Raw genomic sequence first — 12,153 nt, 5'->3', positions numbered from 1 at the left:
CACGATTTCTGCTGATGGAATAGGGAAACAGTGTGGCACTTTTATGTGACTCCTGTGACAAGAGACTGGTAAGAGGCAAGATCTATGGCTTCAGGGCCCTTGTCTCCTCCCAGGGTCATACTGAACAATTGCAGCTGACAACAGGTTCTTCAGCCAAGCCCCTGCCCTCCCTCCTTAGAATGGTCAACTAACTCATCAAAGACTTCCCGCGCTTCTCTCATCAGCAAGGACTGAAAAAAAGTCAAGGTAGAAGCATGGACAGGCTCAGAAAACCTGAACATACCCCCAAAGAATTGCTTTAGGGAGGGCAGTGGTTGAACAAACAGGGGCTAGCAATAATACTGGATAGTACAGTTCCAGTATCCAGAGAATATAATGTCTGTTATTTGCTCTTGTGGCCTGATTCATGGAGAAGATTGGCTTTCTTAGTCCCTGGAGTAGGTTTTGTGGAAGGAGGTGAGGGGAAGCTTTAAGCATAAAAATGAGCCATGCTAAGCTCTTTGACTGAAGTCACTCTGTGCTCCTCATGCTCCGGAACCTCAGGCTCCAGAACCTCTTCTGTGTTTTGGGTTTATAATGGGTACTGCAACAAGGGAGATCTTTGCCAGGACACTGCCCCTGCACCTTGTATTATTCCCGAATTGCCCCCAGTGCATTTAGGGAATCTCATAGTGAAAATTTTCTAGGAAAGGGTGAAGCAATGTGTTTATAGGTGTGAAAAACAAACAACTAATAGTGGGGGGTTTTGTTTGTTTGTTTTTTATTTACATTTCTTGATTTTCCTAGGGCACTGAATGAAAGCACACATGCAAAATCAACCATAGAAGACTCTTACAAAGGTAATATGGGTGACAAATAATCTCTTCCCCACGACGCTTGCAGGTTTTCAATTAGACACCTACAATAGCCAAGTGTACTAGCTCAGTTCAAGATCATGGACTCTCATGTGAATTTGCCTACAGCCAAGTACCTACTGCACACATTCACAATCATGTGTGTGCAAGGACACACACACACACATACTAACCATACACACACGAACAAGGACATACATTTAGTAGTGATAGAATTATTGTTCTGCAAGTGTGTCCTTCTTTATATTATTAGGAGCCAATTTACTTTAAAGAAAACAATCGAACTATGACAGAGAACTATTTGATAGTCCGTAAAGTCACTTGAGTACTAGATTTCTTTAAGACGTGGAAGAAGAATGAAGGAAGGTAGCAATGGTTCTTCATCCATTAGTGGAATTTCTTAGTAAATGTTTATATTATAATATTGTATCAAGAGCCCAAAATCTGTTGTGTATTTATACTGGTGTATTTTTGACAAAAGAGATAGATTTTTGTGTGTGTGTGGGGGGGGGTTAGTATTTTTGTCAGTATGACACAAACTAGAATCATTTGCAAAAAGGGGAATCCATTTGAAAATTTGCTGTGTGGGCAGATAGCATGTTCTGGGCTGCTGAAGAAAGCAGGTTAAGCAAGCTGTGATGAACAAGCCTATAAGAAGCATTCCTCCATTCCATCTGGTCTAGCTCCTGTTTCTGCCTTTCTTCCTTGAGCTTCTGCCCTCAATGTCCTTCGTGATAGACTGTGTTTGAGTCATACAAGGCAATGGTTTTTTTACTCCCTAGATGCTCATATCATGGTGCTTTATCACAACAATGGAAAGCAAACTATGTTGGTGCAGAAAAACTGATTGAACAAAATATTGTCCCTTAGTTATCTATGCAGGAGATATTTGATCTCCCTAGATTTTGGTAGTAATCTTGATAAAGAGATCAGGTGTAAAAAATCAAATAAATCAGATTTAAAATATAAATAATGATAAAAGAGAATTGCTATTGTTGGTAAAAGAGAGAAGTGGGGGCAAAGGGAAGGAAGAGAGAGAGAGAAGGGAATATTTTCTAAATAGTGTTATTAAGAATGGATTCAGGAAGAAAAGAGAGAAATTAGGCAGAATAGACTGAACAAGGAGAAGCTGAAGCAAGGGCTAAAGTTCTGAAAGCACCCAGCCTGGAACATAGAACAAAGTATAAAGGAGATGGCTCAGTCTGTAAAGCAGTTCTCATGTAGTCAAAGGGAACTGAGGTCTGACCACATCACAAAGGGGAAAAGCTGCACATTGCAGCATGGGTCTGTTGTGCTAGCACACTATATGTAGAGACACAGAAGCCAGTAAGTCTTAGCAAACTGGCCCCATGATCAGTGAAAGAACCTGTCTCAAAACGACAACCAAAAGAAAAGGTGGAAACTTGTGGAATCAGACACCTGAAATCAGTTTCTGGCTTCCATGTGTACATGGACATGTGCTGACAGACAGGAGAACACATGCACACACACATACAGAGATTTAAAATAGTACATTGTGTAAAACACAAAGTTGAGTTAGACTTGGTAAAGGGAGATAGTACTATGTTCTGCCAAAATCAAACAAAGAAAAATCCCCAAACAAAGACTGTGGCATTTTCCACCATATTATCTACGAGTCAAACACTACAGTTGAAGATGGAGCCAACAACAGGAGAGGTTCACTTAACAAACACAGGGGCACGTATTCAAGTCATCGTTCACAAAAGGAGAAAATATATAAAAGAAAATGGTGAGCATACCCAGCCTCATGTTTAGAGACTGAATTACAAGTCGTCATGGTGTCCTCCCCGCCCCAGAGGATTATCAACTCAAGGTTTCGTGAGTGTTCCTTATCATCACCTAAACTGATCCTATCAGACATCCAGAAATCCAGATGCCACATATTCCCAAAACTTTCACTACTTTTTATCCCAAAGTAAACTAGTGTATCTCATAAGCACATTCATTTCCCACTTCTCTGGCAGGGTGATCTGCTTTTATTTGCCTGGGTCAGTTTTTCATCTCCCAACAGGTTGACAGTATAAAGGCAACACCTAAAAAAATTATCTCTGCACACTGTCCCTGTCTTCAATCAGACAACATGCTTCTCTCCGACCAAGATAATTTGTCTACCGATATGGCCAAGCCATGCACACTGTGGACAATACAGACAGCCAAGAAATGCATCCCTCACCTGTGTGTGACCAAAAATTTACAAGTAACACGGGGTATCTATTTTCTACCCACCCGAGAAAGATTTCAGAGGCATTTCACGGCGCTTCCATTATTTCATTTATGAAAAGCAAAGCAAGTTGAACAGAACTCAGGAATCTACGAAGAGCTGAGTAGTAAACAACACCAACGGGAGTGGGTGCATGGGTAAATGAGAGAAGATAAATTTGATTTAGAAGAATCAATAAAATGAACATGAAGGAGTTGCAGGGAGATAGAAAACGATAAGGTGCATTATATGTGGAAATTATCTTCTCGGGGAGATTCTCCCTCTTACATCTGCAATCTGTTCCTGAAAAAAGCATGCAGGAGTATAAACATTATATAGAAGCTGGGTTTGGACAGTGTGCTGTGGACGGTATTTAAAAGTTGTGTTTATTTCCTGATCTCTGGTATTATTTTTGTTTACTCTGACTGTTGACAGAATTCATAGGCGTTAAAATTATACTATTAGGAAATAGGACATTCCATGTGTCCGTTTATATTTTTAAAATGTCACAAACCATTATACCTATTCATTTACTTGTCTAGAAAATTGCCTGTTTGGGTTTTTCTATTACCACAAAAGAGGAAAAATGTGCACTGTGTGTACAGACAGATAGCCCAAGACCTCTGTAAATAGACAATCATGCTTCTACCTTCCTGTCTCCATTTATACCACTTGTTCTAATGATTATGTCTTTAAAATCATTTCTACGTCCTTATTACTACAGTATTTTAGGTGTTTTATTGGGCTATTTCTACGCATATAACAGCTGATCTACAGTGGTAGAGTCAGATCTTAACACTTCCATTTGTAAATGCTGTACTAGTTTAACAGTCCTTTTTTGAAATGAAGAAAAGGAAGAGGCAGACTAATGGCACAAAGGTTCCCTAGTCATCACGCATTCTTACTTTTTAATTTCCTTTAAAATGTATGGGGTCATATTCCTTCCTGGCTACTTCATGTTCCCTCTGGACAGATAATTTCTCACTTCTTTCTGAAATTATGCAATAATAGCCTCCAATTTGTTACTTGCCAGAATAATATTTTCATAACTCAAAGGGGATATATTTTTCTTCATGAAGTCATACTCGGCGAATATAATGATGGACAGAAAAGGAAATGCAACAAATCTGTAGCTTGTTGACAAAACAGTCAATGCCACAATTTCAAGAACATACTCTGAGCAAAGAGAAAGGAAAATGCAATCATACAGTGGCTAGAGAGGAAGCTATTTGATGTGGCAAATGCCATGATGTGACGTGAGGATTGTCCAAATATTGATCAGAGCACTCAGAAATCATTTTGTTGTCCATGCATATTATCGATAAAGTTGACGAGTACACAAAGCTTATCATGTTAAGGGCGGTTATCACACACCGGATAGCAGTGCATCCTTCATCTCAGACAACAACCCCCATACAAATACATGTGGTGTTGATCAAATGCATCTTTGAAATGAAACAAAATCAATGTCCGCTATGTTCACTGAGTCCGGTTTTATCCCATGCTTTTTCAGACCCAGTCCAGCTGGCCTTGGTGAGTTCCTCATGGAACATCACCATTGACTCAGTGTGTGGGTGCACCCCTCATGGTCCTGAGTTCCTTGCTCGTGCTCTCTCTCCCTCCTTCTGCTCCTGATTTGTACCTTGGGGTTGTAGTCTGGTGCTCCAATGTGGGACTCTGTCTCTGTCAGTCAAGAACAATGGCACTGGATTTTGATCCTACTACACACACATACTGGCTTTGTGGGAGCCTAGGCTGTTTGGATGTTCACCTTACTCGACCTGGAGGGAGGTGGGAGGTCCTTGGACTTCCCACAGGGCAGGGAACCTGGTCTGCTCTTTGGGCTGATAAGAGAGGCAGAGTTGATTGGGGGAGGGGGAGGCATATGGGAGGCGATGGTGGGGAAGAGACAGAAATCTTAAATAAATAAATGTAATGAAACAAAGTCAGTAATTGTGTTAGAAAGCAATGTTGAGAATCACTTCTTTCTTCTACCAATAAAGTTGCATTTTCATTAATTTTCCGTTTAGATGATCAACTGTATTGGTTAAGGACTAACTATTGGCATGCTACAGAGATTCAGTCTGACAGTTTCTGTCATTGACGGCATTTCTGCCTTCACTTGAGTTTCTATCTGGATGCTGTAACAAGCCTCTTAAGGCTGTACTATATTATCTCAATTCATTGAATCTTGAACACAGCATCCTGACCTAACTTCTCAAATTCAAGCAAAAATGCATACATAATAAAGAATATTGAAAGAAGGATAATAGAAGAGTCATTATCAATAATCAAATTTATGCCAACAATTGAATAATGGATATCTGCCTTTTTACTGTTTATTCCCAACTTTTCCATTTCCACAGAAATCATCTTCCAACACTCCAGTATAATAGGCGTCTCTAACACACCAATTGCTGGCTCAAGATTTTATGGGAGGTAGTGCTTTATGACTCTGGACTATTTTGTTCCTTAGGAAACATTTGTTAGTGTTTGAAAATTTTTTTCTTTTATGGATGGTAGAGTATGATGCTACTGGGATCCAAAAGAGAGAGAGCAAGGATTCTAGTAAATATCCCGTGATGCACGAGGAAGTGATTCAGAGAAAATTATAATTTAGTCCAAAATATTAACGTTGGGAACCTACCTGGGGAAAAGTATGTTTCCTGCACATAAGTCACTACACGCCTTGGCAAAGAAAATGTCTATTTGCTTATCTCAAGCCAAATTTTGTCCCATTTATCTATAGACTGATTTAATGGGTAGTCCTATCCTTCTGAAAAAAAAAAAAAACTTGTGGCTACAGTATTAATTCATTAATTTTTAAGTACTACATGTTTCTAGGAAGATGTATCTTTCTAATTTAATCATATACTCAATTCAAGGTTCAAGATCACTTAAATACATGAGGTGGAAACAGTTGCACAAAGATAATTTAATTAGGTTATAAATGTTTCAGTAAAATGTGTTAATTCCTTATATCCATACACTGAATTAGGCTCTGTAATGGATCCCTTCCAAGAAAGAAATCTTGTCTGAGTCAAGCTCGGAACTGTAGAAATTGCCAAAAGAAAAAGAAAACATCCTGATGTGCAGTGGTTGGAAGCTGTGAGAGTACAGTCTCCCATCACCACATCGCTATAACCCAGAGCACTAGGCTAACTTAATCAGATGCATCTCAGTTGGCAAACTGATGCGAGAACACTTTATAGATGAAGAAATGTATCTGGGAGTGAGGAAAAGTTGATTGACTGTCCAGAGGACCCCCCATTTCTGTGAACTGAAACAAGGGAAAAGGAAGACGTGCTTTCTTTCCTTCACCGCTGTAGTCCAGCTTCTACAACAGCTCCTTGGAAGGTAGAAAGACTCAGTGCATATTTGGTTAAGATGTGAAATGAATGAAGGAAGTTTAATTACTAGAGGGATAGAAAACAGAACTTCTGCTTATGTATTTTGCTGCCTTTTTGTTTACACTCAGAATCAAACCAAAATTAAAATTACATCTTACATGTCTTTGGAAGGAATTTTGGTTCTTCTAGCTTGTACTGATGGCTAGCAGTATTGTATTACTAAACACTGTGATCCATTTTTAGTATACTCATTACTTTACCATACACTAAGTAAAACACAGGGCAATGCCACATATGCTGATGTGTAGGTAACCAAGTTTGTATAGAATCATTATTGTGTTGTTCTTTTTCAAAGTATTCCCTTAAGAGTCCATCTGTTAGGTCTACTGAAAAACTATCATGAAATTGTAAACTGTGTCAATTTGTTACTCACTGTTCAGTAGACTTGGAAGGCTGATATCAAAAGAGCAGGAGATTCCTTGTCATGTTACCCACTTTCTAAAAAATTGATGTCTTCTCCAAGCTGGGCCCTTTCCATGATAGAAAGAGCAAGAGAGCTCTCTGGGGTCTCTTTCTTCAGCACTAATCTCTTCTTTAGGAGATCTGGTTTTACGACATTATTCCATTTCCCAATAAATGTTATACCTTCTAATTAGTACATCAATTGGGAGATTTGATTTCGACCCATGACACTTTGTATAAAAACTTTCATATAATACCATTAAGAAAACCAGAGCCGGGTGGTGGTGGTGCACGCCTTTAATCCCAGCACTCAGGAGGCAGAGGCAGGTGGATATCTGTGAGTTCGAGGCCAGCCTGGGCTATAAGAGCTAGTTCCAGGACAGGAACCAAAAGCTATGGAGAAACCCTGTCTCAAAAAATCAAAAAAAAAAAAAAAAAGAAAACCAGAATGCATAGATACACTGGAACCATTCTCAGCTCTGTTATTAACTTTATCTCTTTGTTGCATGTGTCTCTTTTCTGTGTATAATTTACTCATTTCTGTCTTTAGTCTTTATCATATCCATTTCTTAGCACTTTACTAATATTTCTGGTGCTTCACAAGAACCTACCTCTTCTTTCTGTTACAACTAACCCCTACCAGGATCTCTTTAGTAAAATCCCTCCCAGGCTCTCATAAGAATTTTCATAATTCTGTTCGTTAATATAGTCAGCAATACAAGATTTCTAGAATATGAATATATCAATGCACATATGTTAGTTTCAGTATTTATAACAAAAGAAAAACATTCTATAATGAATCTCAGATTAATTTAGTTCATCGAGCTAAAGCGCCAGCATCTTAGACATATGAGAGTCTACTTTAAATAGCCCTGAAGTGGAGCGATTACATTTAAGGATCAAGTAGTGAAAAATCAGTACAATTTCTGTAGAGTAGGGAAGGGATATAGTGTAGAGAGGAACCAAGATTGTGGCAGCTTCATTGAAGCCTGCTACTCAAACACACTTTATAGCTGCCCTTACTAAACAAATAATTATTCTTAATGCACCTTGAAATTAGCACATGTAAATAATAAAGGGTAGTAACAAAATATAACTATAAAAGTTATTGATCATACAAAAATAAATATCTATATTCAGAAAATTTGACCTCTCAGGATATTTTCTATAAATAACAAATAGTGTCTGAAGGAAGAATCACAGAAACAAGAAAGCAAAAGTAAGCTTATAAAATGTGGAAGGACCAAAACTTTATCCATTTCAGTACTTGTGTCTTGATCCCATTTACTGAATTCACCATTTTATAGATTCATAAGAATACATTTTTTAAAAGTTCTTCATACTGGGATTTTTATTTGAAAAGGCTCAAATGTAGAATATTAAACTAAATATGTTCTTCTGTTTCTACTTCATTTGAATTCCCTGGTTATTTAGAAAAAGCTACATTAGGAATAATTTTTAGATAACGTATGATTCTCTAAATTTGCAAATAAATTACAGTGGAAGGTTGAGGAGGCAGATCTCTATGATTTCAAGGCTAGCCTGGTCTACAGTCTGAATTCCAGGGCATCCAGATGTACACAGAAAAACTTTGTCTCAACAACAACAACAAAATTATAACAAATATGATTAAATTACTTTCCCCAGTTTTATGGCCCTTCAAGTGAAAACACTGTGGCTTGAATCCAGTATAATCATCTTCATCTGTTATGGATAGCTAAGAAGAGAAAGCCACAATATCCTCCTACTAAGCAATGTAGACATTATTCTATAATGTATTTCTTAAATGAAGGAAAATCCTAAAGAGAATTTTGACCTGGTGCTTTCATAAGAGTATTTTTATTAGTTACTCTGGTGCCATTATTGCATATTAATAGATTCCTCTTCTTTTACTTCATTTTTTCAGTTTTAATTACTAGGGTTCCTTAAGTTACCAAGACCAAAATCTGATTTGAAAGCATAAAACTGAGCCAAGACAGACCTGACTAAAATTCTGTAGCTTAAACGCTCCCAAAGGACTCCTATCTGTTTTCTAAACATATCCTATAAACAAGTAGGTAGATGCTCAATTAACAATAGCTATCTGTAATCAACTCATTAGCACAATGCAAAAGAAAAATAAGTGGAATGAAGTTCTGGTTAACTCAAATAAATGACCAAGGAGTGTTGTTATTTGTTATTTAGAGAGAGCTCTTTTTCTGATTTGTTTTCAAATCATAGCATTGTTTTATTTACTGAAGTTACTTCCATTGCAATAATGGAAATAAAATTTTAAACTAGAATTACCCACTTTGATTAATTTTTTTATTTTGATGGCTAAAATATGAGAAATAAAAAATGTGAGTTATAAGATGATTAAAATTAATATGTTGAATATATATTATACATTATAATATATAAGTAATATTTAAACTAGAGAAGATGGGAAATATCAGTAGATTTAATAGCAAATAAACATTTTTAATTTAATTATGAATCTTATGAGGAACATGATTTTTCTATGTCATAGATAAAAAAGTAACAGAAGAGACAATGTTTAACAGTTGAAAATATCCCGAACAATAGTTTCAGAGTTATAAAGAAACTTATGCCTTCCAACTCTCATAAAGTAATGCATTTATGACAAATTTACTAAATATTCTTAGGAGACAAAGACATTTTGAAGGGAAAATTTGTAAGAATTAAAATTATATCTCTTGTGGGCAATTAACTTGCATATAGACACCCTTAGAAAGAAAATCAATTATATAAGCAAAGCTTCTAGATAAATGATTATGTTTAAAATGCATTGTGTTACTAGTACACACATATCTGAGCACCTTCAACTCTAGAGATACTGATTACAACATTACATTACATATGTTCATGTGTGTATTGTTGTGTGCATATGATCATACACATAATTCTAAGTTCGAAGGCAAATGTGAGCATACTGCTTTTAACTCTTTCTGGTGGTATTTATAAATATACTCAGACAGACCTATAATTTTTTAATTTTAAAAGCTAGTTATGTTTTAATCAACAACTGCAAATAATCTAAATAAATTATAAGTAATTGCCAGTATATCATTCAATAAATATTAATTATTTATATAATAATCAATATATACTATGATATGACATTTGGTGAATCCTTAATACATTATTACATGTGTTGAATATATTTACCAATTTTATATATAACAACACATTTAATTTCTCCTAAGTTGTATTACATTTGTAAAATATAAAATTCATTCTGGAATATTTGTATGCATTAAAAGGACAGTAATTATCTCTGTCCTATCAAATTAAAGAGTCTCTTGAGCAACTTGAGAGCAAAAAAAAAAAAAATTCTTAGAACAAACTTCTTAAAGAGTCTTGAGAAAGAGTCTGAAAACAGCACCCGTTTCTACTTTTCAGGTCTGAATGTTTGTAGGCAAATCTCCTTGCAACATTTTGAGTAATTTTCTGAAGAGCGAAATTACTGATCTTCACCAACATGAGCAATTATCCCAACAGAATACTTCCCTGTGAAACCTGCAAACACAATTAGAGAGGCAGTAGCATAAGTTATGCTAAAAAGTGCCACTGCATTTTGAATTTTTTTTTTTTCCAGTGGAAAAGGAATCTTGATGGTAGTCATCAAATGTAGTGCTGGTCCCTCTTATGTTTAAACATTTCCGAAATCGCTTGCCGTTTATGGTAAATGTGGTGGGTGTGATAATAAACCGAAGGAAACTACCTGGCCTTTTAGCTCCTTTGAGCTGGCAGATGACCACTGTGCTTGCAGAAGCTGTCAGTGTTTCTGTTGATTTGATTTACCTGTTTAATTTGGGTTGCAATTAGGCCCCGTAGGTGGTAATGAGACAAGTTTTGTGTTCTGACAGCACCTGGTACATAGTTGAGATTTCACTAAGTGTTGGATAATAGTCTGCAGAAATCAATTTAATAATTCCAAAGGGCCACTGTGTGGGGAAATTAATTATTAGCTGTGCATATTATTGGGAAACATCTCAGCTTAACAAAGGCCTGCTACACGTGGTGTCGTTCTATCCTACAGGAATATTCCTTGTATCTCCTGCCTGCGTTTGTTTTTTATTGTTTGTTTGTGGGTTCTTTTGGCTTTGTTTTATAATAGGGGAACAGAATAATGAAGTCCAAAACGGTGAAAGTGCAAATCAGATCGGGAAATGGCCCAGTCTCCATGCAATATTGTTTCAGTTTGTTCTTTGGAAGGCTGGCATGGGTGTTTGCAAAGCAGATGCAGCCCTCCAGGCAGTCCATGTGTCATGCAGTCACCCCTGAAACTGTACAGCCAATGTAAGTGCATAAAGTGCAAGCCCTGGGATCAGACATCTATGCAACCGCTAGACTTTCCAGTAGAACTGATAAGCTTTAAGCGTCAAATTGTAGCCCAGAATTGTCAAGTGACATTTGTGAGTCGTATATTCACTGAGTACCACATTTTACAATGTGTGGAGCAATCCAAAACCTAAAGTGACAAGATGTAGTTTCATTTGACAAGTATAAACAGAAAACATTGTTTTTGAAACTTCACTATGTGTGTAGGATGTGACTATGTATGCATGTTTGTGTATGGGCTGCTTTATGTGTGGGAATGCGGGCACATTAGTTCCACAGTGCATATGTGAAAGTCAGAGAGCAAACTCCTGTGTATGCACTCACCTCCTACCTTTTTGAGATACTGAGATAGGATTCCCTCTCCCTCCCTGTCTCCCACTCTCTGCCTCTCCCCCTCCCTTTCCCTCTCCTTCTTCCCCTCCTTCTCTTTCCCTCCTTCTCCTGCAGTGCATATGTCAGGGTAGCTAGTACAGAAGCTTGCAGGAACCTTTTTATCCGCTTCCCATGTTCTTTTGGGAGAAATGAGATTAAAAATATTCCTGGTACTTGCCATTTTGTTTGTATGAGTTCTGAGAAACAAAATTCATGTTTTCAGGCATGTTTGGAAGCACTGTTACCCACTACACTGTCTTGTTCATCCCTAAAACATTTACTATAATGATCTTAAAAATGAACCTCTATCATTATTCATAAGTATGTTTCATTATATACTATATCTACTTCTAATATATAAATTAATACAAATGATGTTACTAGCCACTGTATAACTTTAAATCATTTTTTACATAAAGCTTGGTACTTTAGTATAATTTTTATTCACCTTTTCATTTCTATTTTCCTATTTTAGGCACCTGTTTGCAGAAGTTTCTCTGGTGTATTTTTCTCAGAGGTGTTTTGATCTCTCCCTTTACAGTTTTAATTG

This window comes from Alexandromys fortis, unplaced genomic scaffold (assembly GCF_014885135.2).
Source record: "Alexandromys fortis isolate MF-2015 unplaced genomic scaffold, M_Fortis_MF-2015_v1.1 scaffold_129, whole genome shotgun sequence".
In the NCBI taxonomy this organism is placed as follows: Eukaryota; Metazoa; Chordata; class Mammalia; order Rodentia; family Cricetidae; genus Alexandromys; species Alexandromys fortis.
This window is presented reverse-complemented; position numbering follows the sequence as displayed.